This window comes from Lissotriton helveticus, chromosome 4_1, assembly GCF_964261635.1.
Source record: "Lissotriton helveticus chromosome 4_1, aLisHel1.1, whole genome shotgun sequence".
NCBI classification, from domain to species: Eukaryota; Metazoa; Chordata; class Amphibia; order Caudata; family Salamandridae; genus Lissotriton; species Lissotriton helveticus.
The window spans coordinates 581,677,618-581,704,306 of NC_136063.1; the positions used below are offsets into that span (position 1 = coordinate 581,677,618).

Genomic DNA, 26,689 nt, shown 5'->3' on the forward strand with positions numbered 1-26,689 from the left:
ACAAATACAGCAGCATACTCCGAAATTGTAGCTGCTTCACTTCAATGGTTTGTGTAAAATAGGATGGTTTTACACAGTGATTCAACCAACACAACTGTCTCGAAAATACGTTTTTGTCTTACATCAAATTGCCAACGTTTGCTTAATGAAAGTTCTGTCTTTTTCCAAAAATCTTTTTTCTCCCATTATTTCTCTCTCTATATATTTTTGCATTGAGGTGCTTCTCGTAACTTTACCAAAGTAATTATGCAATACATTTCTGCTGCTTATTCCTTACCTTCAATATAGTGAATCATTTCTTTTCCTTACTACTATCTCGTTCTTTCTCTTTCTAGGTTGTCGAGCAGATCAACTTTCACTCCATGCAACGGTCTTCTTTCTGCAAGAGAGGCAGGTAAGTCATCAACAGACTGATGACGCGCAGTTGTCAGGAGAGCCCTGACAGATATCTTACTTGTGCAGGTTCCTCTCTAACACGCGCGGCTCCAACCCGTGGGCAAGGCTTAATCATTCTTGCCACAACCAACCAACATGATTGCTAAATCTTGTGCGATCTTGGCATCATGCAGGGAGTGGAATTGTAATCCAAAGAAATCTAGATTGGGATGCGGCCTGAGTAATTACCAGTGGTTGAGATTAATTCAAGCATTCCATCCATCACTTTTTTGTGTACTTTTGTGTTCCACCTTAAGTGGGAAGAGTATGCCCAGACATGAGTCTAGTGCACACTGTCATTCCAACCAAGCTATACCTGGCTAGCCCATAACAAGGGTGAAACCAGTCCAGGGTTGCTAGTGTTCCGGTTCAGGGAGGACCTGGATTTTCAGTTTGGGTTGGGCTGTTCCCATTAGAGCAGGGTCAAGGCTGATTTGCATATGACTGGGTTCAAACTGAGTTGGCATGGTGTGCAAAATAATGATGAATTAGGATGCAACACTGAGTAATTATCAGTGGGTGAGCCTAATTCAAGCATTCCATCCTTCACTTTTGTGTACTTTAGTTTTTCATTATAATCGCTAACTGGGTGTGTCACAAGTCAGCTATTATAAAGATAGTAAAGAAAGGTTTTTATACAAGGATTGCAGAATCCTATGTATTATAAATAAATTGGAGCTATCGCTTTATACAGGGGTTACAGAACTCCATGATGTATACATAAAATCTTTAAATAAAATAAACCAAGCACATTTTTGTATGTCTAGTTTCAGCAGAGCAAAATATCATAATGATTTATGGGCTTGCAAATACCTAATGGTTTAAGGCCCTGTGGACAAGGGAACCCAAATTCATCATTCCACTTCCTGGTCTCTGGCCAACACTGTCAGAGCCACCCCTACTGCATTCACCTATTTTTAGGACCGGTTTACTGGTAGGCTCGGCAGTTTGTAGAGTGGCTCCCTTAGGGTGAAACAGGAGGCCACCACCATATGGATAGGTACAGCTCAGTGCTCCAACTCCTTTCAAATCCAGTATCTTATCTCCCCACCATCCCCAAACCATCAATAGATATTGATATTTCCCAACACATGGACTGATTTTCTCCCCTTCCCCTCTTACCTCTAAAACAGGCTGAAAAGAAGCCATCTAAACTGTAGGTAGGAAAGCTGGTGTTGGATAGAGTAACAGGAAGCTTGAACAGAAAACCTTCAAAACACTTTGCCTGCTATCCTGCCAGAGGATAAGGTGGGGTCAGACCTATTATAGGGGGTGGAGCCAAGGAAAGCCTAGACTCAATCCCCCAAAAGAGGTAGAGTCAGGGGTGGTGCTGTCCTTATTCTCAACCAATCAATATCCTTGAAAATGAAGGAGAAGCAGGGATGGGTTTTAAGCCATATCCTCTCTTGTCATAGTGGACACAAGCTGGATACCAGGGGGAGTGTCTGGACCTCATCCAATCTCCTTTTCGTCTAAGTGCTCTGTCCAGATGAAATGGGAAAGGGGAGACAGAAGGAGGGAGAAAGAGGTACGTTTTGGGAGGCTATAATGTGGAACAAGCTACATTCCAGGATCCCTCTTCTGACTTCTGCTAGTCTCTTTTTCAGGTCCCGGGACCAAGCAATTGCCCCAGGTCTTGTGTTCCCCAAGATAAGCCTGTATGAAGTCTTGTATGCTATAAAGCATATACAATTAACTCTTAGATATTCTCAAAATAGGAAATGCAAGTGAGCGGGAGGTGAAGAACCAACTATCATTGCGAAAGACTGTAAAGAAAAGATAAGGATGTAAAAATAGAAGAAAATAGGTACTTCCAGACACAGAGAAGCTGTGAAGGGGATGGACTGTACAGTCACCCACTATCGTATATGATGGAATAAATACTGTATCAACCAATCCAGGCTCTTGGTCCTTAATGGGTAAAAATATATAGACCCTGGTGATGAGCGGCCTGCATTTAAGATCTGGTATTTATGTGCATCACAAGTAGATCAATCTTTTTACCTGCAATGGGAATAACAACATGCTGGAATCAATGTTTTCGCAGAGACATCTGCAAGTATATCCATATTTGCAGGCTTTTTACTAGGAACACCGTGCCCAAGGTATTACTTGGATTTGTGTCCTTTAACAAATGTGAGATTTCTGCTACCAGGTCCTGTAATTCTCGAATTATACACTATCTACAGTTACTGGGAAGGGGAATTTCTGGTCACTTGTAATGGTAACCTAAGGAACACTGTTCTTGCTTCTTGAATTTTAATAACCAGTAGGTATAAATAAGCTTAATAGATGAGGAAATATTTTTTCATGTCTTAAAAGATCTGTGGAGTTTTGATGTGTACGGTTTGTACATGTAGTTGAAAGGAGCAGGCTAGTGAGGAGAAGGCACATTAAACGTCCCCAATTACATGACGTGTTTTTACTATGTTCTTTGTGGCAACAGCAAGTGACCCCATACATCTGCCATACCTTCTTCCCTTAGAGAAAACAGAATGGAGGTCTATTCATGTAAGGGAGAGATATTTAATTCCTCTACCAGCAGAGCATCCTGTAACCTCCAGGGGCGGTCCTCCACAAGAGCAGAGGAGCGTCACCCCGCCTGCTGCAGGTGCAGCAAGCAAAGACACATCAATAAAATGGCATAGTAATGCCATTTTATTTTGCCTCACTCTGTATATAGCGTGAGCGTGAGGCAGGAGGCGGGGCTGAATCCTGCTATTGCAGGATTATTGCTTTCCCTTTCACTGCATGTCGGGTTGGCCGGCTGGCTACCTATGGCCAGCCCGACATGCGCATTTTTAGACACAACAATCGGATTGCTGGCACAGGCCCCCAGCTTCAAAATGAGTGCTGTGTCAGCATGCTCCCACCAATCCTGGTGGTACAAAAGGGGGTGGTGATGGACGGAGCATCTGAACCAATCAAACACTCACACCCAGTCAAAAGATCTGGGTTTGATCCATCACCGTTCTTTAGCCCACTCTGCCACCCCAGTTCAGACATGGCTATATGCAAATCAGTCTGACCCTGTGCCTCATGGGAACAGTCCAGCCCGAACTGCCAAGCCATGCCTTCCCTGGACCGGAAACAAGCTTCCGAGGACCGGTTTCTGGCATTACAGCCGTCTTCAGCCCGGCTTGCTTCAATCCTGGAGCTGCTCTCATGCTGATGAGGTACAAAAGTTAGTGTCACAGTGGAGAACAGTCAAACCACATATAAATAAGGAAAAGATCCTTGTTATCTAATCAAAAATCAAACATCACCATTAAATTATACCGAAACTGGTTGTGATTTTGTTTCATCACAAAACCTGAGTTAATCAAATTATAAGGCACAATGTATTTCACGTTTAAACAATGTTTTGAAACAACAGGTGCACAAAGGGTGGGGTGGCAAGTGCATTGGAGGGATTTGTGATAGTGATGTTAAAAGGGAAGGTAGTGCTTATATATACATCAGCAGTTTATATTTACAACCTATCCAGCCAGACGACTGGCCAGCACATATATGACAAACTATAACATAATTGATGCAGATATCAAATCTCTGTCATCCCTGTACAATACAACAAAACACTGTCAACGTTTCGACCCCTATAAAGAACAGGAAACTTTACGCCTTGGGAGTGGGGTCTTCACCAGGACTGAGGTGAGGGTAAATGGGAGGCGCCTATGGTCAATTGGATGAGGTTATTGAGGTGATGTATTCAAAATGAACGTATCTATGGGTTATTTTGTAGGATTATTTACCAATAAAAGTCAGCAAGATCACTTCAGGCTGAAGACATGGAAGCTGGGCCTCATGCGCTCCTACAATTGTAGGAGCACATGAGGCCCAGCTTCCATATCTTCATGACGAAGACCCCAGGACCGGTGGACTGGACCGTACAAGATTGTGGAGCGTAAAGGCCAGACCACCTATGTCGTGGACTTGAAGACCCCCCGACAGCCCCACCGGGTGCTCCACGTCAACCGCCTGAAGCCTCATCATGAGCGTTCGGAGCTTGCTCTCCTCATGGTGACGGATGGGAGCGAGGAGGAGGAAAGTGAGCCTCTTCCTGACCTTCTAGCGGCTCAGGAGAAGGATGGTTCAGTAGAGGGAGTTGTCCTCTCCCCATCCTTGACCCCAGAACAACAGAGGGACTGCCGCCAGGTTTTGGAGCAGCACGCCTCGTTGTTCTCCCTCACGCCTGGAATTACGCATCTGTGTACCCATGATGTGGACACAGGGGACAGCCCACCAGTGAAAACCAAGTCTTACCGGCTGTCCGACAAAGTAAAGAACAGCATCCAGGGTGAGGTGACCAAGATGCTGGAGCTGGGAGTAATCGAGCCCTCCAGCAGCCCATGGGCTAGTCCGGTCGTTCTAGTGCCAAAAGCGGCTCCACCGGGCGCCACATCAGAACTTCGGTTCTGGGTGGATTATCGGGGGTTGAACTCTGTCACCAAGACAGATGCTCACCCGATACCACGGGCAGACGAGCTGATTGACCGGCTGGGTGCAGCCAAGTACCTCAGCACCATCGACTTGACATCAGGGTACTGGCAGATTGCCATGGCCGATGGAGCAAAGGAGAAGACAGCGTTCTCCACCCCCGAGGGTCACTTCCAATTTCGAGTGATGCCCTTCGGGCTCAAGAATGCTCCGGCCACCTTCCAGCGGTTGGTGAACCAGGTATTATCTGGCCTGGAGTCCTTCTCAGCAGCTTACCTGGATGACATAGCTGTCTTCAGTAGCACCTGGGAGGACCATCTGCAGCATCTCCAGGAGGTGCTGCGGGCGTTACAACGGGCTGGCTTGACCATCAAAGCTAGCAAGTGCCAGATTGGACAGGGCTGTCGTGTACCTGGGACACTTGGTGGGTGGAGGTAAGGTGCAACGCCTCCAGGCCAAGATTGATACCATCATGGCCTGGGAGCCCCCCAAAACTCAGACTGAGGTCCGAGCTTTCCTCGGCCTCACTGGCTATTTCCGCAGATTCGTCAAGGGATATGGCACCATCGTGGCCCCCTTGACCGAGTTGACGTCCAAAAAGCAGCCACATCAGGTCATCTGGACGGCTGCTTGCCAGGAGGCATTTGAAACACTGAAGCGCACGATGTGCACCGCTCCGGTGCTGGCCACTCCGGACTTCCAAAAAGAATTAATCGTGCAGACAGATGCCTCAGAGCATGGGCGTAGGCGCCGTGCTGTCGCAACTCAACGATGACGGCCAAGACCAACCTGTGGCCTTCATCTCCCGAAGACTCCTTCCTCGGGAGCGGCGATGGAGTACCATCGAGCGAGAAGCCTTTGCTGTGGTCTGGGCTTTGAAGAAGTTGAGGCCATACCTCTTTGGCTCTCACTTCCTGGTTCAAACCGACCACCAACCCCTTCGCTGGCTCATGCAAATGAGAGGCGAAAACCCCAAGTTGCTAAGGTGGTCCATTTCCCTACAGGGGATGGATTTTAGGGTGGAACATCGGCCCGGAGCTGACCACGCCAATGCTGACGGTCTCTCCCGGTTTTTCCGCCTTAGTGACGCGAACTCCCTAGAGGTTGGGTAGCTCTCCCCACTTTCAGCTGGGGGGGACGCATGTTAGACCTGTCAGCCCTAGGGTGGTCTTTCCCTGTGATTTTTTGGCCCTGGCCTAATTTTTTCCACCTATTTGTTTGTTGGCCCGTAGGTCTTCGGGCACCTTTTCACAGCTAACCTGTGTTAGGGTGCAGGTGCTCTCTACTTTCAACATGGCTGCCACTGGCCCCTGCTACTGCAGCACGGTGTTTTTAGTGTAGCACCCTAGTTGCCAGGAGCAGGCTGGGTCCCCATACAATGTTGCAACACCAGCCACCCAGCCCCTGTCCATAGTTAGAGTGGGGAAGCTCCTGGAACCTTCCAGAAGGAAGGCGGACCTGACTTTTCCCGCCTTAGAGAGTGGTCACCTGACCTGCTCCTATATAAGCCAGGGAGGGAACTTTTTCCAGTCAGTTGGGGCATCACTGACCTGGGGAACCCACGCAGGAGTTTTAGGCGGGAGGGCCTAGTGAGGAACCTATGCTACTGGGAGTGACAGGATTTAGGTGCTGCCTCTTAAGCTCAGTGAGGTGTCCAAAGCTAGCCCCCCTGATCTGGCCCAGTGGTAGGGAACCCCAGGGCCCATCTGCAGTGACTGAGGAGAAATTCTTCAAGCCTTGAACTCATTCCCCCCCCCTTTTTCTTCAACTTCAAAAAACAAGCAACTAAGGGCGCAGAACCATCCAAGCGCCAAGAAACCTGCTTCCTGGGACCAGGTACTGGACTAAGCTGCCCTGCGCATCCCCTGCCTTCAGCTGGGCCTACCTGTCTCCCCCTGACTGAACTGTGTGACAAGCGCTAAAAATTGTCCCCATCCTGCTTGCAGTTCTGGCTGACTAACTTGCAGAGTGCTGTAATCTGCCCTGCTGCCCAGCACTGTGATCCTGAGGCGCTTTTCACCTCAGAACTCCTTCTGCCGCAGTTGCCTGCCCAGCGCTCTCCTGAGTCAACTGATCACCCCCCATGAGTAGCGCTGCGCTGCCTGTCACCGGCGCCACAAGGCGCTGTTAATATCCCCACTCACCGCCGCTGCCCAGAGCTTTGGGAAGCCGTCTGAGGCACCTGAGGAGGCCCCCACGTCACCGCGGCATCAGCGCCGCCAACGCGACGCCTCTGAGGCGCTACCGGCCTTCCCTGGGGCTGCCCGCCTTCGCGCTGTGTCCAGCGCTGTGTGACCCCCCTCGGCGGCCCTCGGTGCCAGGAGAGGGCCGCCGCTTTGAATCTGTCAGGCCGCGGTAGGCCTGCAGCCAAGCTGTCCTGCCCCACGTGATCGGGGAGCTCCTCTGCCCCGCCCCCGGGCTGCCATTGGTCGAGGCGGGCGCGCCCTCGAGGCGGGAGAGGTGAGTGGCTGGAGCGGCCCCGGCGCCTTGCCGGTAGGCCTGAGACAGCCCGTAAAGATCGCGGAGGGGGTCGTGAGCCAAAGGGCCCCCCTCCGCTCCGAATCCTGCACGTTAGCCTCGCCCCGGCCCCGGCGCTGGTGCCCAGAAGCCGCAGCGACAACGCGCCTGGCCGAGGGAGGCCCTGGGAGGGACGAACACCCCCCCTCTGCCCAGAGCCAGCGTCTTCGCAAGGGCCCCGGAGGGCCGAACAAGAGAGGTAACCCCCTGGGGAGGAGGGCGGTAGGCCACGTGTGGCCCGAGGTCGCCCCTCCCCCGGGGTTAACTGTGACTGGGCCCTGTTGGCCCCTTTCTGAATGTGCCTCAGTTTATTGTCTTGCTTACATATTTACAAGCCTGAGTTATTCTTCGTGAACCATATTTACGAGCCTGAGTTATTCTTCGTAAACCATATTTACAAGCCTGTTAAATGGGAGGGAGAGTCACTTCACTGTACTGAATTTTCTTGCAGAGGTGGACTTCCATAACATTCTGATGATCTGATCTAGGTCGCAGCCGACCCGTATTCACAAGAAGAAAGGCTTGTCACAGATGACTAACGGCTGTGTTCTTTGAAGTTCTTTGTTAGACTGATAAGTACTTGCTGATATGTTTTATTCCTTTCTAGGAAAAGCGTCCATGAGAGGTTTGATGTGCTACTTAGATGCATTATAATTGTCGCTTCTTGTAGGATCCTCCAGGTTTATACCATTACCCCTTTGCCTGTCCAAGAGTCTGATGCGACAGGCGGGGTCAAGTAATGTTTTATTGCATAGATGAGCTGGCTGTAGTTTTAATGAAACGCCTTACTGAAATGTTTACTCTTCACAGGAAATGCAACCTGCACGGGATATATGAAATGTCTTAATGAAATGCTTATTTGAAATGCTAATGAATTACCAAGGCCTTGCTCTAATTGAAAGCCTATATAAAAGATCTTGATTTTTCCAACATAACTACTGGTATGGTCTCCATTATTGCGCCACTGTGTGTTTAATTGGATGTGTGTGTTGAGTAGCTGCTTTACACCTAAGCCCCTGGCCGCCTTCCTGCTCGAGCCATGCTACCCCCCGGAGAACTGGCGGTCCCAGTTCTTACAATAGGTTATAAATATTAATTGCTGATGTATATATGCACACTACCTTCCCTTTTCACATCACTCTCACAAATCCCTCCCATACACTTGCCACCCACCCTTTGGGTACCTGTTTTTTCAAAAAAATGTTTAAACGTGAAATACATTGTGACCTATAATTTGATTAACTCCGGTTTTGTGATTAAATAAAATCACAACCATTTTGGGTACAATTTAATTCTGATAGATTTTTTATTAGATAACAAGGATCTTTTCCTTATTTATATTTGGTTTGACTGTTCTCCACTGTGGCACTAACTTTTGTACCACATTTTACCCAAGTCCAGTCCAGTGGCCTATCGGGTTACCCCACTGCTATATAACTCGCATGCTGATAAGAGCAGCTTCAGGATTGGTTGGATTTGCGTTCCACTGAGCAGGAAGGAAGTCCTTCCATTTCTGCTTGTGGAACGCTGGAGAGAAGGGCAGCGTTTATGGTGAATTTGGTGCCATTGTGCCCCACCATATTTTTTAACGGGCAGCCGCAACTGCTAACCTCTCTATTGAGGCAAACGCCAATTAAACGTTTCATATGTAAACAAGCACTGGCAATGCCACTAGGTCTACATTTAAAATGCTAACTCATACAAAAACAAACAAGCACAAAAGTGCGTTAGCCAGACCTATTAGCATTGTTCATACTTGTTTTCTTTTGTGCTTCAGTATGAAGACTTGATAGTTGTCCCTCACACTGCAATATTGCCTTAAAAAACCATACCTGTCTGCTAACACTGAAAGCAGCAGACACACAAATAATAAAAAGGTAAATACGGCATACTAGAAACTAAAAATACATAAAAAAAGGAACTATTTCGCTCCATCACTGTTTCAAGCTCCAATTGTTGAAAAATGCAGCCATCCGCAAAATGCTATACAGCAGCCAATGGCTGAAGAGAAGTACACCACATCGCGATTCTGCATACAATACGTTGTATAGTATGTTGCATACTATGTGTTATGTGTGGTGACATCAAAGTTTTGACAGACAACTAAGGTGGCCTTAACCCAGACTGTACAAATGAATGGGCTTGATGGGGATTGTAATACTATCCAAACATAAATAGCACCAGCATCAGGAGCTGAACTGAAACCACCATCCTTACTTCACATTTGTACAAGCAAAAAGCTCTAGTCGATATCCCATCCGAACCTGTGTACTTAGAGCTGATAGACTCACAATACATTCCTGCTTCCTGTCCCGGCACACTGCAGTCAAGGAGAAACCATGAAGTCCCTTAATGTTTGCTTAAATCTTTTCTAGCGAACCTTCGCTACCTATTGCCAGACATAATGACCACATTTATTGTCCTAGCTGTTGGGCTCATCTAGTATGTTTTTTTTACTTCACAGGATCAGCAAGTTGGCCTTATTAAGAATATTTGTGAGCTATTTTGAACCTGGAACCTGGAAGAGCTACAACCAAGTACAATTACGGTAATATTTGAAAAAGAACATCTTTAATTTCCTTTTACAAATCTACCACAATGCTGCTTGCCTTTTCAAGGTGGTGACTTCCTTACTGTGCTTTCCCTCTATTTGTCATCTTTATAAGTGGCGCAATGTATCTACTATCCTTGCCATACTCTACATACTTGTTCCCTACATATGAATTTATCAGATTTTCAATAACGTCTCTATATTCTGTCTAGTTTGCCACTTTTTCAAAGAAATATTTGTTTAAATGCGCCTGTGCCTTTTTTAGTGCAGTGGTAATCAAACTTTTATAGGCTGATAGAGCCCCGGCTCACTAAAAAACAAAGTTTGGCTAGGCTCGCCAAGTTATATAAGATGCTAAAATGATATCCTGAACCTAACAATCAAATAAAACATTTTGGGATATTTGGGGGGCGGAGGGGGAGAAATATCAGTTTTATTTTTATTTATTTTAGCATTTTTACATACCATGAACATGATTCAAGGGACTTCAGCGTGCTTTACAGGGGAACAGTAACTACTGCATGCATGTAGCTTACAAAAGCACCTATTAAGATTATTAAAGAAATCATAACATCACATTACGATAGAAAGGATTCTGTTAGTTGCATTTAGCAGAATTGCAGATGTCAAAAAACGTGGGTGGGAAGTTCAGACCAAACGACTGTTCCCAGTTATTCCTATGGACTTCCTGGTGGTCTGGCAGCAGTGGCCCACACTTAATATGGTTGAGTCACATTAAATTCATCTTGTGATGTTTCAGGTGAGAATGAAAGTTGGTACTGTTGGGAATGGTTTCAGCAGTCTACCTGTTTTTAAAAGGATCTCCTGTCCAAAATGGCACCTTCTGGAGCGAATGGGCTCCTATATGGCCACAGAAGTCCCTACCTACTTCTTTCCTCAAAGCACCCTCCCACACTTAATGCTACTTGTGTTTTTAGGTCGCGCGTGGCGTACTGCGCACATGCGCAGTCGAGCTCGCGAGATTTTACGTCTCAGAGTGAACTTCACTAGCGAGGGTTAAGCCCCGCCCCTCTTCTCCATTGGCTGGCCTCCTAAACGGTGGCCAGCCATCGGAGAAGAGGTCCTAGTGACGTTCTCTTTCTCTTTAAGCCCCATCCTTTTCAGATTGGGTTCCTTGACTTACTGCTGAACTAAAACGTTTCTTATCTTCTTTATGGGTCCAGATGGCCCCATAAAGATGATAAGGAACTTTTTACCCCAGCAGGAAGTCGGGGCGCCCAGTCTGAAAAGGACGGGGTTTAGAGACAAAAGGCTGTGTCATGGCGAGCGCTTGTTATACCAATACATACAAGTACAAATTGCTATTTTAAACAAAAGTTACATTAACCGCAAATATTTGAAGCAAGATTTAAATGCTGAATTTGCCGAGTGGAGAAGGTCCATTATGGGGTATTTCAAGGATTGATACCATACCAGGCTGATTAATCTGCCCCGTTTGGACATTCTTTCACTCTACAATTACGGCTTGGCAATGATCACACAGCCAATGAATGATAACCTGTCTCCTGCGCAGCCAACCTCTCGCATCTTCCATCCACTCCATACTGCCAGTAATTAAAACCCCTCGCAGGCAGCGGCGCGCGCACGCTGGAAGGGAACACTGCAAACTTGAAACATGAACATAAAACCGACCCACATGTTTTCAAATGGTTTCCAAATGATGAGGTTAAAAATGCAGCGTTTGGAACATATGTTACTCGGCACAAACAGAATGAGGAGGGCAAAGAATCCATTTTCAGATGTTATCAGAGATCTGTGGGCCGCTCCAAGGCCCGAGGAAAGTCTGCGCTGTGTGGCTCGACCCTCGAGCCCAGGGTCGCGGTCACCCCGGCTTCCTTCATAATGGCACATCGGGCCCACATGTGTGAAGTCCCGGGCCTGATCTGTTAATTGAAGCGTTTTAGAGGCTCCGCACTGCGGCAGGTAGTCAGACATCAGCTCCCCCCGCGCACAGCCGGCTTCTCGTAGACCCCTTGAGACCACACACGAGCTCCGAAGGAAGCTTTTGTGCGCTAGAAAAGGGCGGCACAATAGTGGGGGTGCCGATAAAAAGGATCCCGTAAATACAGAGACATGGTACCTACAGAAACAAAGCGAAAGCAGCATTCGCTCAAGGCTTGATCAAGACGTCTCCTCGCCATTGTCAAGTAGAGCTCAAGGATGTCGTCTTTGGCGCCAAGGGATCCACGGGAAGTGAGGGCGACTGGGGAACCTTTGTGCTGCAACTTTCAGACGCATGGAAGGGAGGCATAAGGCTGCACAGAAACCACAATTGCAAGGTTAGTGGTAGTTATCACATGTCAAACCGTTTTCTCCAGGTACATTTTGAAACATACAGAATTTTACCGGGCGAAAATGCTATTACTGGTCCATGCATATTTTGGAGCGCAAAGCACACAAATTCGCATGCTATACCCCATTATAAATGGGACAACTTGTAACAGGCAATTATGATCCCATCTTTTAAAATCCGATACCACAGGGATCAGAATTTAAAAGATGTGATAATTATGTAGTATAAGTTGCACTCTATATGCAGATTTTGGTGTTGTGCTAGCATTTTACCAGTACTTTTACCGGGCATTTTCACCATGTGAAATTCGGCATGTTTAACCTTCCGAAAGATACCTGGGGAGAACTGTGAGGCATGTGGCAACTACCACAAAACGTGTCATTCAGATAACTGTGCAAACTACCAGTGTGCTCAGGGATCAGGAAAACAACGTGTGGTAGCGTCAGTGTGTGTGTGCGTGTGTGTGGGCAGGGGGGCGGGTGGAGGGCAGATGTCTCATCTCTCAGACAAAGCTGAAGGAAAGCACAGGGTCTCTGATAAAGTACCCTCACGTTGTTAAAAACAAATTTAAAAAGGAACCATTTCTGGCCGTATTGAGTGCGCATTTAGTCCAGTTAATTTAAAAAAGACCAGGCTGTTATTGAAGTAATGAAAACTCTACACGAGCTTGGTATAGAACCAGATGTAGATATATACACAGACTACGTGATAAACGTCTTTGATGATGCACATTCTGCCCGTAGACTGCTACAGGTAGGTTTATGTTTTTACTGGAATGAAAGAGCTTGAGAAAGATGACGATTTGGCTCATTAGCTTCTGTTCATATTATAAAACCTGAATGTTCCCGCCCTCTTTTTTTTTCACTTGATTGCAAAAACCTCTCAAATCACGAGCAGATCATTTTACCTGCAGTGTGTGGCTGTGTGTGGCTCTGTGTGTGTGGCTCTGTGTGTGTGTGTGTGGATGTGTGTGTGTCTCTGTATGTGTGTGACCCTGTGTGTGTGTGTGTGTCTGTGTGGCTCTGTGTGTGTGTGTAGCTGTGTGTGTGTGTGTGTGTGTGTGTGTGTGTGTGTGTGTGTGGGCGTGTGGCTATGTGTGTGTTGCTATGTGTGTGTGGGGGGGGCTCTTATGTGTGTGTGTGGCTCTGTGTGTGTGTGGCTCTGTGTGTGTGTGGCTCTGTGTGTGTGTGTGGGTGCAAATGCAATAGGTCTCACATTTGCGACAGATTAAGCTATTGGCATTGTAAATGACAATGCCATTTATTTATCTGTTTTCAAAACCAACACAAATATAAAAAATGTGTCATTTACAATGCCAATAGCTCTAACTTTTGCAAAGGCGAGACCATTGCATTGTAATTTGCTCCTCCCATCTGACTCTGTGTTTGTGCTCTGTCGTTCTCCAACATTGCATGATTCTGTTGTTCTTAACCTATTTTGTGATCTGTAGAGTTTCCCCAACATTGCAGTTTTAAGATGTTTTTAACCAATGAATTCCTCGGAAATCTGCCACCCTTGATGTTTGGATTATTATTGTGTGCCTCACTTTGATCGATATTTCTTGCTCAGGATTACTGTTTTCTTTTTTGCTGGCTTTTGTTCTTGTACATGTTAAGCGCTCTGATGCCTATTGGTCCAGTCAGAGCTATATAAAACCTTACAAATAAATAAAGGCATCAGATTTATATTGTGTCTGTCCGACTTCAAGCTTGTGAGGTTTCATCCCTCAGATACGCCTACTGGCTGCCAAGACTTGAAACCCTCTGCATGTACAGTGTCCTCTTCGGATTGTCAGAGACCATATAACTGATCAGTTAGTGCTTTATTTGCCTCATGCCAAGTTGCTATGCAGTCTTCTGATGACTACTTAAATGCCCCTCACATGTTACTTTCTGTGTGTTCTACTGACCCATCTTCTTCTGCAAAAAGACCTCTGCATGATAGTGAACCACTGCAAACCTCATCAGTGAGTGCCTCTGCCAAAGTAAAATATGGCAATGTTTGCTTCAGCTGTAGTTCAAATGTCAAGAATGATTGGTTTGAGAGTGCTCATGGGATTCTAGCATTAAAAAGGTCTGATGAGTCTACCCTGGTCAGTAGATAATTAATTTTTGTAAAGACCATATGTGAGCCAAAATAAAAAATAATAGTGCTCTGTTGATTTTTCTAAACGTTAAATATATGGCACTCTTCTGCAACAAAGACTGAAATCAATGTGTATGGATTAATGTGTCTAACCTCCTGAATTCATAATCTCTAAACTTTTTCTTCTTCATGACTTCTGTGAAAACAACAGATTCCATCCATCTTTGAGGAGTACATATTACGCACCCCCCCTCTTGCCTCACTAATGAAGTACTATGAAATACTTGCCTGCACATGGGCCTAAAATCCACCCAGATTTCTTAAATCGAGTGTGAGAATGATAGTATTAGCCCTCTACACCGTATTGTGATCTTAATGTGTTCCACCCTGTGAGTTGGATCTTCAGCAGATGCATTCCAGATGCATGGACAAGAACTCCTTCCACTGTGTTGGCAACACTTCCTTCCAGTCCCTGTTTTGGGAATATATTTACCTCCCATGGACTTAATATCTGTAAACCCACAGGAATGTTTCCATTGCTCTTTTGTGCAGTATAAGGCTCTTCTACACTGACAGTGTACCACTATCAGTAGTGGACGGTGGCTCCTGCACATTTTCCATGTGGCTATGAAGAGACAGTTGGATGGCGTCAGCTGGTTGAATATACAGGGGATCAGGCCTTGTCACTGGGAGATGTCCATTAATTCTCTAGGTAAAATATGTTCAGTCCCTAATAACCTGGTTCTTTTTTGCCCCTGCCGGCATGTTGTAGTATTGTGCTTACATTTGGTATGCATGGATACCCTGTTCTTTGTATGTATTGCCTGCTACATGTGACATAAGATGGCAGTTCTCTACATGAGGGTTTCCCAATAACATGCTGAAACTCATCTGCCTGCCTTTGCAGTACAACCCTCTGATCTACCCAGGAACAGCTCAACACAACTTGGGTTTGTTATGTGATTTGCCACTTAACATCCCAACGATCTGTTGTTGCCAACCTCACCTGTGTACAAAAGCTGTGAAAAGGCCTTCAAAATTGCCCTTGCTATACTTGGTTGATGTGGAGGAATTTGAAGGTAGCACACTATCTAATTTGGCCCTGCCTTCCAATGAGTGGTTACAGTTTGGAATAAGTAGTCACCCTCCTCAAGGAGCCATTACTTACACTTCACCTAGTCTCTGAATACAGACTCTGCAGTAGCAGCTAGGAGTAGGAAGACTTACAGGACCAGCAGGTCAGGTTACTGCTGCCTACCTCTACTTTTACACTGTGAAGAAGCCAAGACTCAAAAGAGAAGGCAACCCGTGTTGTTCTGCTTGGTGGAAGATGATCTCTACTGGCTTGAGTGGAACTGAGAGTCCCATGACCTCCAAGTCTAATCATACAGTCTGGAACCCTGTTTGAAGGAGATTTGTAAGAGAGAGAGAGAGACTCTGTCAACATACTCAGGAGCCACAACATCCTGCAGTCCACTTGACCTGGACCGAACCAGAAGCTTTTCTACAACTACTTAGTGCCCAAGACATTTCAGAGACACAGAATGACTGCACCTGCTGACAGTCCTGCTCTATCTCGTTGACCTGATCCTTGGACCCCCGCCATACTCTCCTGTAGTGAGCACTGAACCTGATACTGACTGTTAGTCCGGAGTGAGGCTTGAAGGACATTGCTGAACTCTACTTTACTGTGTGAAAGCCTCTATTGCCCTCTTTGAGAAGGAGAGAATCTTGATGGATCATTTTCATGCTAAACCCATTGTGTTTTATTGGCTGATGCTGGTTGACCCGAAGTATTGCAGTGTCAATCCTACAACCTACTGTTCTTTGCTTGAAGGTTCGGTTGCACCCTAACCTTAAGCCAAGGTGCCTTGCTGTGCCTGTTGGTGCCCAACCAGCCTAGTAGGTCCCCTTCGTGCCACCTCATTGAAAAATCAAGCCTAGTCATGCTGGGGTACAAACCCAAAACGTTTTAACACTGATTAGGAAGAGGCTGGTGTGGGCCACCCCTCTAACGTTCAGGTTCTTGGGGTAGTGCAGACAAGATCCATGGGGAAGAAAAAGGATAATCGGCCAGACACAGGAGGAGAAATAATAAACACCCTCAACTCCTTTCTGGTTAGAGCAGCAAATGTATTAACCAAGGAGATCGAGCTCACGGAACGGCTGCTCTCCATTGAGAGATAAGAACCGTCCAGATCGTTAGGGATAAACAGCCATTGCCGGGATGTGATTTGGATACGCGACTAGAGATAATGAAGGATCCGCCCCTCAGCCTGACTGATAATCAATTGGTTTCATTACCCGGGACATCTGTGACCTTAATGGTCCCCCGGTAAAGAGAAAAAGGGGTGGGATTAGACAAAACAGCGCACCAAAGCTAAGAAACCTAAGAAGACAACTGGACTTGAACTCTTACCCCAGTCTCCATTTTCTGTAGATATGGACGACCTTTGCTATAGAATAGAATGTATCTTGACACTACACTTACAGACTTTATAGATTGGATTCAATAAAGCAATGTTTATCACAAACTATTAATCATATTGGGCCTTCACAGAACGCGTCAGATAACAATCTTCCCCGTGCTCTGAACCCGTTATCAAAACCCTTCGTTCCAACCCCAGAGCTGAGCAATGTAGTCAGTCACAGGAGTGGAATTATGCCACCACAGCAGCTTAGTCACCAGCATTTTCTTGAGACCATATCACATACATTTGAAGGCCATGGGGGGGCTTTAACTAACACAAATCGAGATAGAGGTAACGCTCATTCGATAGTAGTGCAACCTGTCAACAGAAGGGACAACCCCCAATATGGTTAATCCCAGCGTAAAACAAACAGCCTCCCACCCCATACCCCTAGAGAAAGCTAAAATCCCAAGGATAGCAGGAGTAGCAGGTAGGGAAGAACAGGGAGAGAGGGACCAGTTACTAGATCTGCTTCCGGCTAGTTGCCCATATGTTCTGGTATTGGCAAATGTCCCAGAGCTTAGACAATCGCAGGCCGAAACCACAGAGCAACTCATGGGGAAGGCGCTACACAGGCTCTCACAGTTTACAAAGGGGGGGTCTTCATTTACACAGGCACATTTTAATGGCAAGAAAAGTAACATGGGTGGGTTTTTCTCCTAAAAACATAATAGGGGATTTTATTGTGGTGAATCTAGATCATGGGTACTCATAGTACGGCCCGCGGGCCAGCTGCGGCCCGGCAAGCCTTCCCTGGCGGCCCGCCGACCTTCCAGACATCGTACCCGTGCATTAAAAAAAATGTCATCGTGTCTTCAAACACTGCTGGTTGCAGCCGCGCAAGTCTAAGAGACTCTGCTGCTCTGTGGGGGCCGGCCGCCGGGTGATTCCAATGACAGTCACAGTGGAGCTGCAGGGGTCTAAGAAGAGGTTAAATACAGCAAGGCCTCATTACCATACAAATGGTCTTGTGAAGTGCTCGGGTGGGGCTGTGTGTGCCAGGAGGCTGTCTCAGCCCGGGCTGACACACAGCAGGGTGAGGTGAAGAGGGTGACGGAGGTAATGGGACGGAGACAAAGGGAGAGGGAGGGAGGGAAAGAAGACTGTAACACCGGGGCTTGTTCCATTAAATATGAGAGCAGCAGCAAGTGCAGAATCCAGGAACACCGTCTGGTGTTCAAATCCAAAAGGTTTCTGAGTTATGTAGACGCATTCCAAACTTGCCTGTAGTCAGCACATGTTGAAGCGCTGGTGTGTTTTGGTTCGAGTAATTATTAAGTTATTGCTGGCAATTCCTGCAGTGCAGGAGTATTGGGACCACTCAGTCCAATGCAGGTAAGCAATTGAAGGTGCCAAAGTATTGCGGTACTTCAGACAAGCAGCGCTAGTGCTTAGGGCAGTGTCTTTAGAACCCACATTGTTTTAAAAACAGGCAACGTTTCTCAGTCCTGGCGTCGCAATGAACAAGATGCAGGCACTCCCGTTTAAGGGAATTATGGTAATGGCAGCCCCTCACAGATAAATGTGCTGGGGCACTGGGAGGGAGGAAAAGGGGAGGGAGACAGAGGGGGAGGGAAAGGGGGGGAGAGGGAGACCGAGAGAGAGACAGAGGGAGGGTGACAGACAGGAGGGAGACAGCCAGAAAGAGGGAAACAGCCAGAAAGAGGGAGAAAGCCAGAAAGAGGGAGACCGCCTGAAAGAGGGAGACCGCCTGAAAGAGGGAGACAGCCAGAGAGAGGGAGACAGCCAGAGAGAGGGAGACAGCCAGAGGGAGGGAGACAGCCAGAGGGAGGGAGACAGACAGTGGGAGGGAGAGGGAGGGAGGGAGAGGGAGACAGAGAGTGAGACAGAGGGAGGGTGACAGACAGGAGGGAGACAGCCAGAAAGAGGGAAACAGCCAGAAAGAGGGAGAAAGCCAGAAAGAGGGAGACCGCCTGAAAGAGGGAGACCGCCTGAAAGAGGGAGACAGCCAGAGAGAGGGAGACAGCCAGAGAGAGGGAGACAGCCAGAGGGAGGGAGACAGCCAGAGGGAGGGAGACAGACAGTGGGAGGGAGAGGGAGGGAGGGAGAGGGAGACAGAGAGTGAGACAGACAGGAGGGAGACAGCCAGAAAGAGGGAGACAGCCAGAAAGAGGGAGACAGCCTGAAAGAGGGAGACAGCCTGAGAGAGGGAGACAGCCAGAGAGAGGGAGACAGCCAGAGGGAGGGAGACAGCCAGAGAGAGGGAGACAGCCAGAGAGAGGGAGACAGCCAGAGGGAGGGAGACAGCCAGAGGGAGGGAGACAGACAGTGGGAGGGAGAGGGAGGGAGGGAGAGGGAGACAGAGAGTGAGACAGACAGGAGGGAGACAGCCAGAAAGAGGGAGACAGCCTGAAAGAGGGAGACAGCCTGAGAGAGGGAGACAGCCAGAGAGAGGGAGACAGCCAGAGGGAGGGAGACAGCCAGAGGGAGGGAGACAGCCAGAAAGAGGGAGGGAGACAGAGGCAGGAGGGAGACAGACAGAGGAAGACAGGGAGAAGGAGGGAGACGGGGAGAGGGAGGGAGAGGGAGACAGAGAGTGAGACAGAGGGAGGGTGACAGACAGGAGGGAGACAGCCAGAAAGAGGGAGACAGCCAGAAAGAGGGAGACAGCCAGAAAGAGGGAGACAGCCAGAAAGAGGGAGACAGCCAGAAAGAGGGAGACAGCCAGAAGGGGGGAGACAGCCAGAGGGAGGGAGACAGCCAGAGGGAGGGAGACAGCCAGAGGGAGGGAGACAGCCAGAGGGAGGGAGACAGCCAGAAAGAGGGAGGGAGACAGCCAGAAAGAGGGAGGGAGACAGAGGCAGGAGGGAGACAGACAGAGGAAGACAGGGAGAAGGAGGGAGACGGGGAGAGGGAGGGAGAGGGAGACAGAGAGTGAGACAGAGGGAGGGTGACAGACAGGAGGGAGACAGCCAGAGGGAGGGAGACAGCCAGAAAGAGGGAGACAGCCAGAAAGAGGGAGACAGCCAGAAAGAGGGAGACAGCCAGAAAGAGGGAGACAGCCAGAAAGAGGGAGACAGCCAGAAAGAGGGAGACAGCCAGAGGGAGGGAGACAGCCAGAGGGAGGGAGACAGCCAGAAAGAGGGAGACAGCCAGAGGGAGGGAGACCGCCAGAGGGAGGGAGACCGCCAGAGGGAGGGAGACAGCCAGAAAGAGGGAGACCGCCAGAGGGAGGGAGACAGCCAGAAAAAGGGAGACAGCCAGAAAGAGGGAGACAGCCAGAAAGAGGGAGACAGCCAGAGGGAGGGAGACAGCCAGAGGGAGGGAGACAGCCAGAGGGAGGGAGACAGCCAGAAAGAGGGAGGGAGACAGAGGCAGGAGGGAGACAGACAGAGGAAGACAGGGAGAAGGAGGGAGACGGGGAGAGGGAGGGAGAGGGAGACAGAGAGGGAGACAGAGAGGGAGACAGAGAGGGAGACAGAGAGGGAGACAGAGGGAGGGCGACAGACAGTGGGGGGGGAGACAGAAAGAGGGAGACAGACGTGGGAGACAGACAGTGGAAGACAGATGGAAGGAGACAGACGGAGGGAGAAGGGAGACAGAGGGAGAAGGGAGACAGAGGGAGGGAGAAGGGAGACAGAGGGAGGGAGAAGGGAGACAGAGGGAGGGAGAAGGGAGACAGAGGGAGGGAGAAGGGAGACAGAGGGAGGGAGAAGGGAGACAGAGGAAGGGAGACAGAGGGAGGGAGACAGAGGGAAGGAGGCAGAGGGAGGGAGGCAGAGGGAGACAGGCAGAGAGAGACAGACAGAGGGAGACAGAGAGGGAGGGAGACAGGGAGGGAGACAGGGAGGGAGACGGAGGGAGGGAGACGGACGGAGGGAGGGAGACGGAGGGAGGGAGACGGAGGGAGGGAGAGGGAGACAGAGGGAGTCAGAGGAAGGGAGGTGGAGACAGAGGAAGGGAGGGGGAGACAGAGGAAGGGAGGGGGAGACAGAGGAAGGGAGGGAGAGACAGAGGAAGGGAGAGGGAGACAGAGAGGGAGAGGGATGGAGACAGGGAGTGAGACAGGGAGGGCGACAGAGGGAGAGAGAGAGAGACAGACAGAGGGAGACAGAGAGGGAGTGAGTGAGACAGAGGGAGAGAGAGGGAGAGAGCTAGAGAGAAGGAGGGAGACAGAGAGAGAGAGGGAGAGAGACAGAGAGAGAGAGAGAGAGAGAGAGAGACCGAGAGAGAGAGAGAGAGATGTGTGTATGCCGGGTCTGGTGGCTCAGTGGACGAAGGCGTCCGCTGCAGGGACCTGTGATCAACCTCATGGTAAGAGTTTTTTTTGTTGCTCTAGCCCCGCCCCCTACCCCACTGACCCCGCCCCACCGGTGCGGCCCTCGGACACAAACCACACTATAATTTTGGCCCCCGAGAGAAAGTTTGTGAGTACCCATGATCTAGATAATCCAGGCCTAGTGGGGAATAAGCTACCCCAACTCCCTATCGCCCTATCCTTAACCTCCCAGATATTCGCATTGCCATTAGACTATTTTTATAAACCACATCCCAATCAGAGGGCCGAGATGGGGACACGCACGCCAGTGGCTACCCCAATGAGCAAAGCAACTTCCAAAAGAGAAGTAATGAGCTTCAAATTCAAAATAGATATGCCCCACTGGAGAATCTAGAGGATTGTGATTGACTGGCTACTAATGGCAAAAACAAAGTCGGGGAAGGGGAGTCTAGGGTAGTACCTGTACAGAAGAAGGACATGGTTGAGGGGAGGGGGGAGGGGGAGCGGTGGCCAGACTCCTTAAGATTGGTTATATGGAATATTGCAGGTTTTAGAAGAAAACAAAAGAATAATTAGGATTGGACAAGGGAGATAGCCAAGTATGACATAATATGTCTTCAAGACCCATGGGACGTGGATTTAGCTTTCCTAGATGGTTTCCGCACTTACCAATCTCCAGTGATTCCTGCCAGATCAGTGGAGGCCAAACAAGGCATCTTGACATTGATGGCTAAATCTATCAAGATTAGAATTCTGAAGTTTTAAACTATATCTCCCCATTTTCATTTCCTGGTCTGTGAGGGGAACAGAGACAGCGATGTGATCATAATAAATGTGTATAACTTTTTTCAGGGGAGCATGGCACCAGTAGTTGATACCCTGGGACAGACGATGGGCGAAATTATCCCTCGTCATCGCAAGGCCCTGGATATTTTATGGATGTGGTATTTCAACACTAAAATGTGTCAAACAAAAGGTAGATCAGTCTGTGGGTTAACTGACTGTGAAGGTGATAACATGGTCTACTTTGAACTTGTACAAATGGGAACGCCTTGACCAGGTTATTGATGAAGTGGAACCTGATGATATTAAACAGTATACGCCCTCTTACTGATGCTAGGGATGCGACATTTGCGAGTGCACATAAGGGATCTACAATAGATTATATAATTGCCACAAAATTGCTCAGTGGGAGATTATAGAATATGCAGGTTCAATTCTCAGGGTTCAGTGACCATGCCGCTCTCTATTATGATCTGAAATGGGAGGGCAAACGTAAGAATTATATCAATAAAGTTCCAAAACTATTGTTAGTTAGAAACAATGGGCACATATTAAAATGGGACAAAGTTGACAAAGTAAATCTCCTCCCTAAGGTATTGTATTGTAAACAGGCGGAGTTTATGACTTGCCTAGGTTCATATGGGAAGCCTGACCACATAAAGCAAGCTTTTGTGGCGGTATTAGTAGAAATTAAACTTCACTTGACACAGCAATTTCCAACCAAAAATACCCCCTTAGAACGCTGGCTTGATACATCATGTACAAAAGCTTTATCAATTGTTTCTAATGCCTTACATGTGGCCCCAGAGATGTTTCCTTGATTCGGAGCCTAAGGGTCAAATACAAGGAGGCTAGAGAGAATAGGTTAAAGATGTTAAGGGAGGAAGTGTTGTCGGATTTGAGACGAGCTACAGATACAAAAGACAGTAGAGGATTTCGGAAGGTTCCTAAAAGAGGCTGTTGGCCCCTCCTTAGATACCTATATCAAGGAAGTTGGATGGATGGCATACTTTCAAAGTATTTTTCAAAGTCCTACAGAGGTATCGAGTTTAAATGCATCCCATCTAGGTGTGAGTAGTAATACCTATTTAACGTTTGAGTTGGCTGAGATATCGTGCGCAGTAGCACAATCAAGCTCTCTAAAAGCCCCTGGCCCAGATGGGGTCCCTGTAGATATTTTCTTGGAGCCCCAAGATCAATGGGTTCCTCTTCTGACTGACTTTTTTAATGCAATAGCCAAAGTGGGTCCCCCGGAATTAAGGAAGCACTCAACAATCATTCTTGTATACAAAAAGGGGGGTAAGGGAAATTCCAAAAACTACAGACCGATATCTCTAAATGATAGCACTGCTAAAATGATGGGCGCGTACTGTTAAATAGATTGGAGGAATGGGTAGGGGAGAGAAAAGGACTGACAAGGGTTCAGTACCGGTTTTAGAAAGGTAATGGGACCATTGATCAATATCTCAATTTAAGCATGGTGGTCGCCAAGTACACGATAGTGAAGGGCCACCATTTTATGGCGTTTAATAATAATAATTCTGCATCCTTCAATCCACTCTACTGCATTTGCCTGTGTAGTCCATAGTAAGCTTTGAGAAATTATGGAGTACATGGGATTAGATCCATTAATAATTAACTTTATAAGACAGCTCTATGCAGGGGCAATAGCTGTGTGAGGTTTGGAAGAGAGGGCGAATGTAAAAAAACGTTTGGTATTCAGCGCGGAGTGAGACAGGGGTGCGTGCTCGCCCCATTTCGGTTTTCCCTCTACACTAACAGGGTGGAGAGGGTCCTAGCAAAATGTAGCAAGGATGTTTCCGTACATTGAGGCAACCCCCTCCTGATACTCTTTTATGCAGATGATGCTGTGCTCCTGGCAATAACCCCCAGAGTACTGCAGAGATTCATAGAAGAGTACACTAGTTTTATGGTTACCTTAGACTTACATGTCAATGAATCAAAATCAAATGTTTTTAATCTTAGGGTCACCTTTAAAGAAACTTCTGGTCTTTTATTCAGTTCATCGCTGGGTAGAGGTTGTAGATTCGTTCTTTTACCTTAGGATACTTTTTTGATGGTAAATATCTGTGGAAAGATATGGTTATAAATAGAGAGCTTAACTTGGAGAGAAGTATCGTAGCCCTATTTTCTTTTCTCCAAGAAATTGGGAAATAAACTTAGCCCGGAAAGTTTACACATGTATGCTGCAAAAGCAAATGCTGTAGCCACACACGGAGCAGCAGTGTGGTATGGTAAACATAGATCCCCTGCAACGTGTGGAGGACTCCTTTGCTAAAAGGCTGCTCTCATTGCCCAAAAGTTGTTAAAATTATATTTGCTAAAGATAGCTGGAAATCCCATACATTAGTGACGTTGTTCACCTGGCTCCACTGTCAGTGTGGCATTCCTTCTGGAGGAGGGAGTTGATTTCCCTGAATCAAGCTGTGTTAAGGGATTGTCTCAAATTGAATCTTGCTAAAGAGATACCCTGGCTGAAGTATGTAGGTTCTACGTTGGCAAAACTGGGTTTGCGAGATTTGACTCTCCTGAAAAATGTATCACTTTTTCTAACATCTCTTTAAAACAGATTTTCCTGGAAGATGCACCTATTGTTAGATGGGAGGAAAATAAAAACAAAAGTAGTGTTGGTCTATACCATGTCTCCCCCAGCAAGGCATGATCTGCAATCTTATTTGGCTTTTGTGCACAATTTGCAGCATTGTTTTATTTTGATTAGATTCCGCTTAAATTGTATGCCACGTATGCCGGGATTTCAGGCAAATACTTATTTTCATAAAAACCTGTCCATATGCCCTTGTAATGGTGTATCTGACCAGACCGCTCAGCATATTTTGTTCTTTTGCCTGTTCTATTCCCAACAAAGGCTAAGAACAATAGTACCTTTTTTGGATAGAACTAATCTCGTTCAACGTAGGTCAGAACTGCTACACTCCCAGCAGCTTGACAATCCATTAGTGTGATTTGTCCTGGCTACTTTTCTTTGAGCAGCAATGAAATGAAAAAGAACTTAGACCTAAGGAAGGGGAGTACGAGTATTAAAAATGTCTCACTCTAATGTTATGTTATGTTAAATTAATTTCTAGAACGCGACTAACACCATTAGGTTTCTTGGCGCTGTGCTGGAGGAACAGTGAAAAGGATGTGAGCGGAATCTAAGGGTATGAGGTGGTGAAGAGGAAGGTTTTAAGGAGTGATCTGAAACTAGAATATGAGGGTGCAAGCCTAAGAGAAAGTGGGAGGGAATTCCAGAGAGATGGGGCTAGAAAAGAGAACCTAAGGCCCCCGTGTTTTTTCCTCTTGAACCTGGGAACAGATAAAAGTGCCATTTGGGATGAACGTAGATTGCGGGACGGAGTATAGAGATGAAGGAGGGAAGAGATAAAGGAGGGACCCTGCCCAGAGAGGGACTTAGAAATAATACAGCCTAGCTTAAATTTACAGCGGGCGGATACCGGCAGCCAATGAAGACTCTTTAAGAGTGGACGAACGTGCTGATCTTTCGGCTGGTGGTAGATCAAGCGAGCGGCTTGATTTTGGATCAGCTGGAGTCTTCTCAGTTGGTACTCGGGAATACCAGCATACAGTGCGTTAGCGTAGTCAAGGCGGCTGATCACTAACGCCAGGAGCGCTAACGTGAGCGCTTCGGTGGTAAGTAGGCGGGAAATTTTTCGAAGTTTCCTGAGTTGGAGATGGCTGGCGGACACCACTGCGCTGATCTGGGGGGTCATGGAGAGATCATTGCTGATAATGACGCCCAGACTTTTAGCAGAGTTAACTGGAGAGGGAGGGCTTCCAAGACTGGCAGGCCAGATGGAAGGCTGCCAAGGGTTGGAGGCTCCCCCGACAAGAATCAGTTCAGTCTTGTCGGGGTTAAGCTTCAGGTGGTTTGAGCTCATCCAGTTACTGATGAAGCAGAGTGTATTTTGAAAGATGGCGATAGAGTCCTCCGAAGAGTCGATGGGAAAAATCAACTGGATATCGTCCGCGTAGTTGAACGCGGTAACGCTCAACCCGCGAAGGGCACGGAGTAGAGGGGCTAAGTACAAATTAAAAAGGAGAGGGGGCAATGAGGAACCCTGGGGGACACCACAGGTCAACTCAACCTGGGTGGCAGAAAACTGGGACAGCCTGACAGCTTGTTGTCGTTCCGTCAGGAAGGACTGAACCCAGGCCAGGGCGGTCTCATGGATACCGGCCTCTCTGACACGTCGACCAGGATACCATGGTCGACCGTGTCGAAGGCGGCCGATAGATCCAGGAGGACAAGGGCTTGTCGAGTGTTAACATCAGCCCCTCTGCGCAGTTCGTCCATCACGGAGAGAATAACTGCCTCCGTGGAGTGCGCAGGTCTAAACCCTGCCTGCTTAGAGTCTAAAACACATGAGTCCTCAATAAAGGAACTGAGTGTTTGAGTAACGTGCGATTCCAAGACTTTACTGAGGAAGGGATATAGGGCGGTAATTACTCAAGATGGAGGGGTCTGCCGAGGTTTTTTTTAGAATGGCGACCACCTCGGCCTGTTTAAAGGAACAGGGGACTTCTCCTGTAGCCAAAGAGTTGTTTATGAGGGCCAGGGGGAGTTCAGGGCAGGAGGTGAAGGCTGCTCGAAGGGCCGAAGGAGGGTGGCAATCGCGAGAAGAACCAGAAGAAATGTTATGCAAGAGTGAGGAGAAATTAACTGTCGAGATGGGGGGGATCAAGGTTAAAGTGTGAGGATTAAGATATTTAGAAGGCTCAATAGTCAGGGGAGAGACAGACGGGGTTTGGGCAGCAATGCTAGATTTGATTTTAACTATTTTATCTATGAAAAATTCGTTCAAGGAATCACACAG

The 26,689-nt window shown here is 47.7% G+C and overlaps 1 protein-coding gene across 1 annotated transcript in view; it reads left to right on the forward strand.

Moving 5' to 3' along the window:
* Positions 1 to 26,689, forward strand: part of PPP1R42 (protein phosphatase 1 regulatory subunit 42) — a 541,010-nt gene that overhangs the window by 88,349 nt on the left and 425,972 nt on the right. Inside the window, exons 2-3 of the mRNA XM_078687204.1 lie at positions 336 to 394; positions 9,854 to 9,937. The gene's annotated coding sequence lies outside the window, so the exon portion shown is untranslated. The remainder of the gene's footprint in view (positions 1 to 335; positions 395 to 9,853; positions 9,938 to 26,689) is intronic.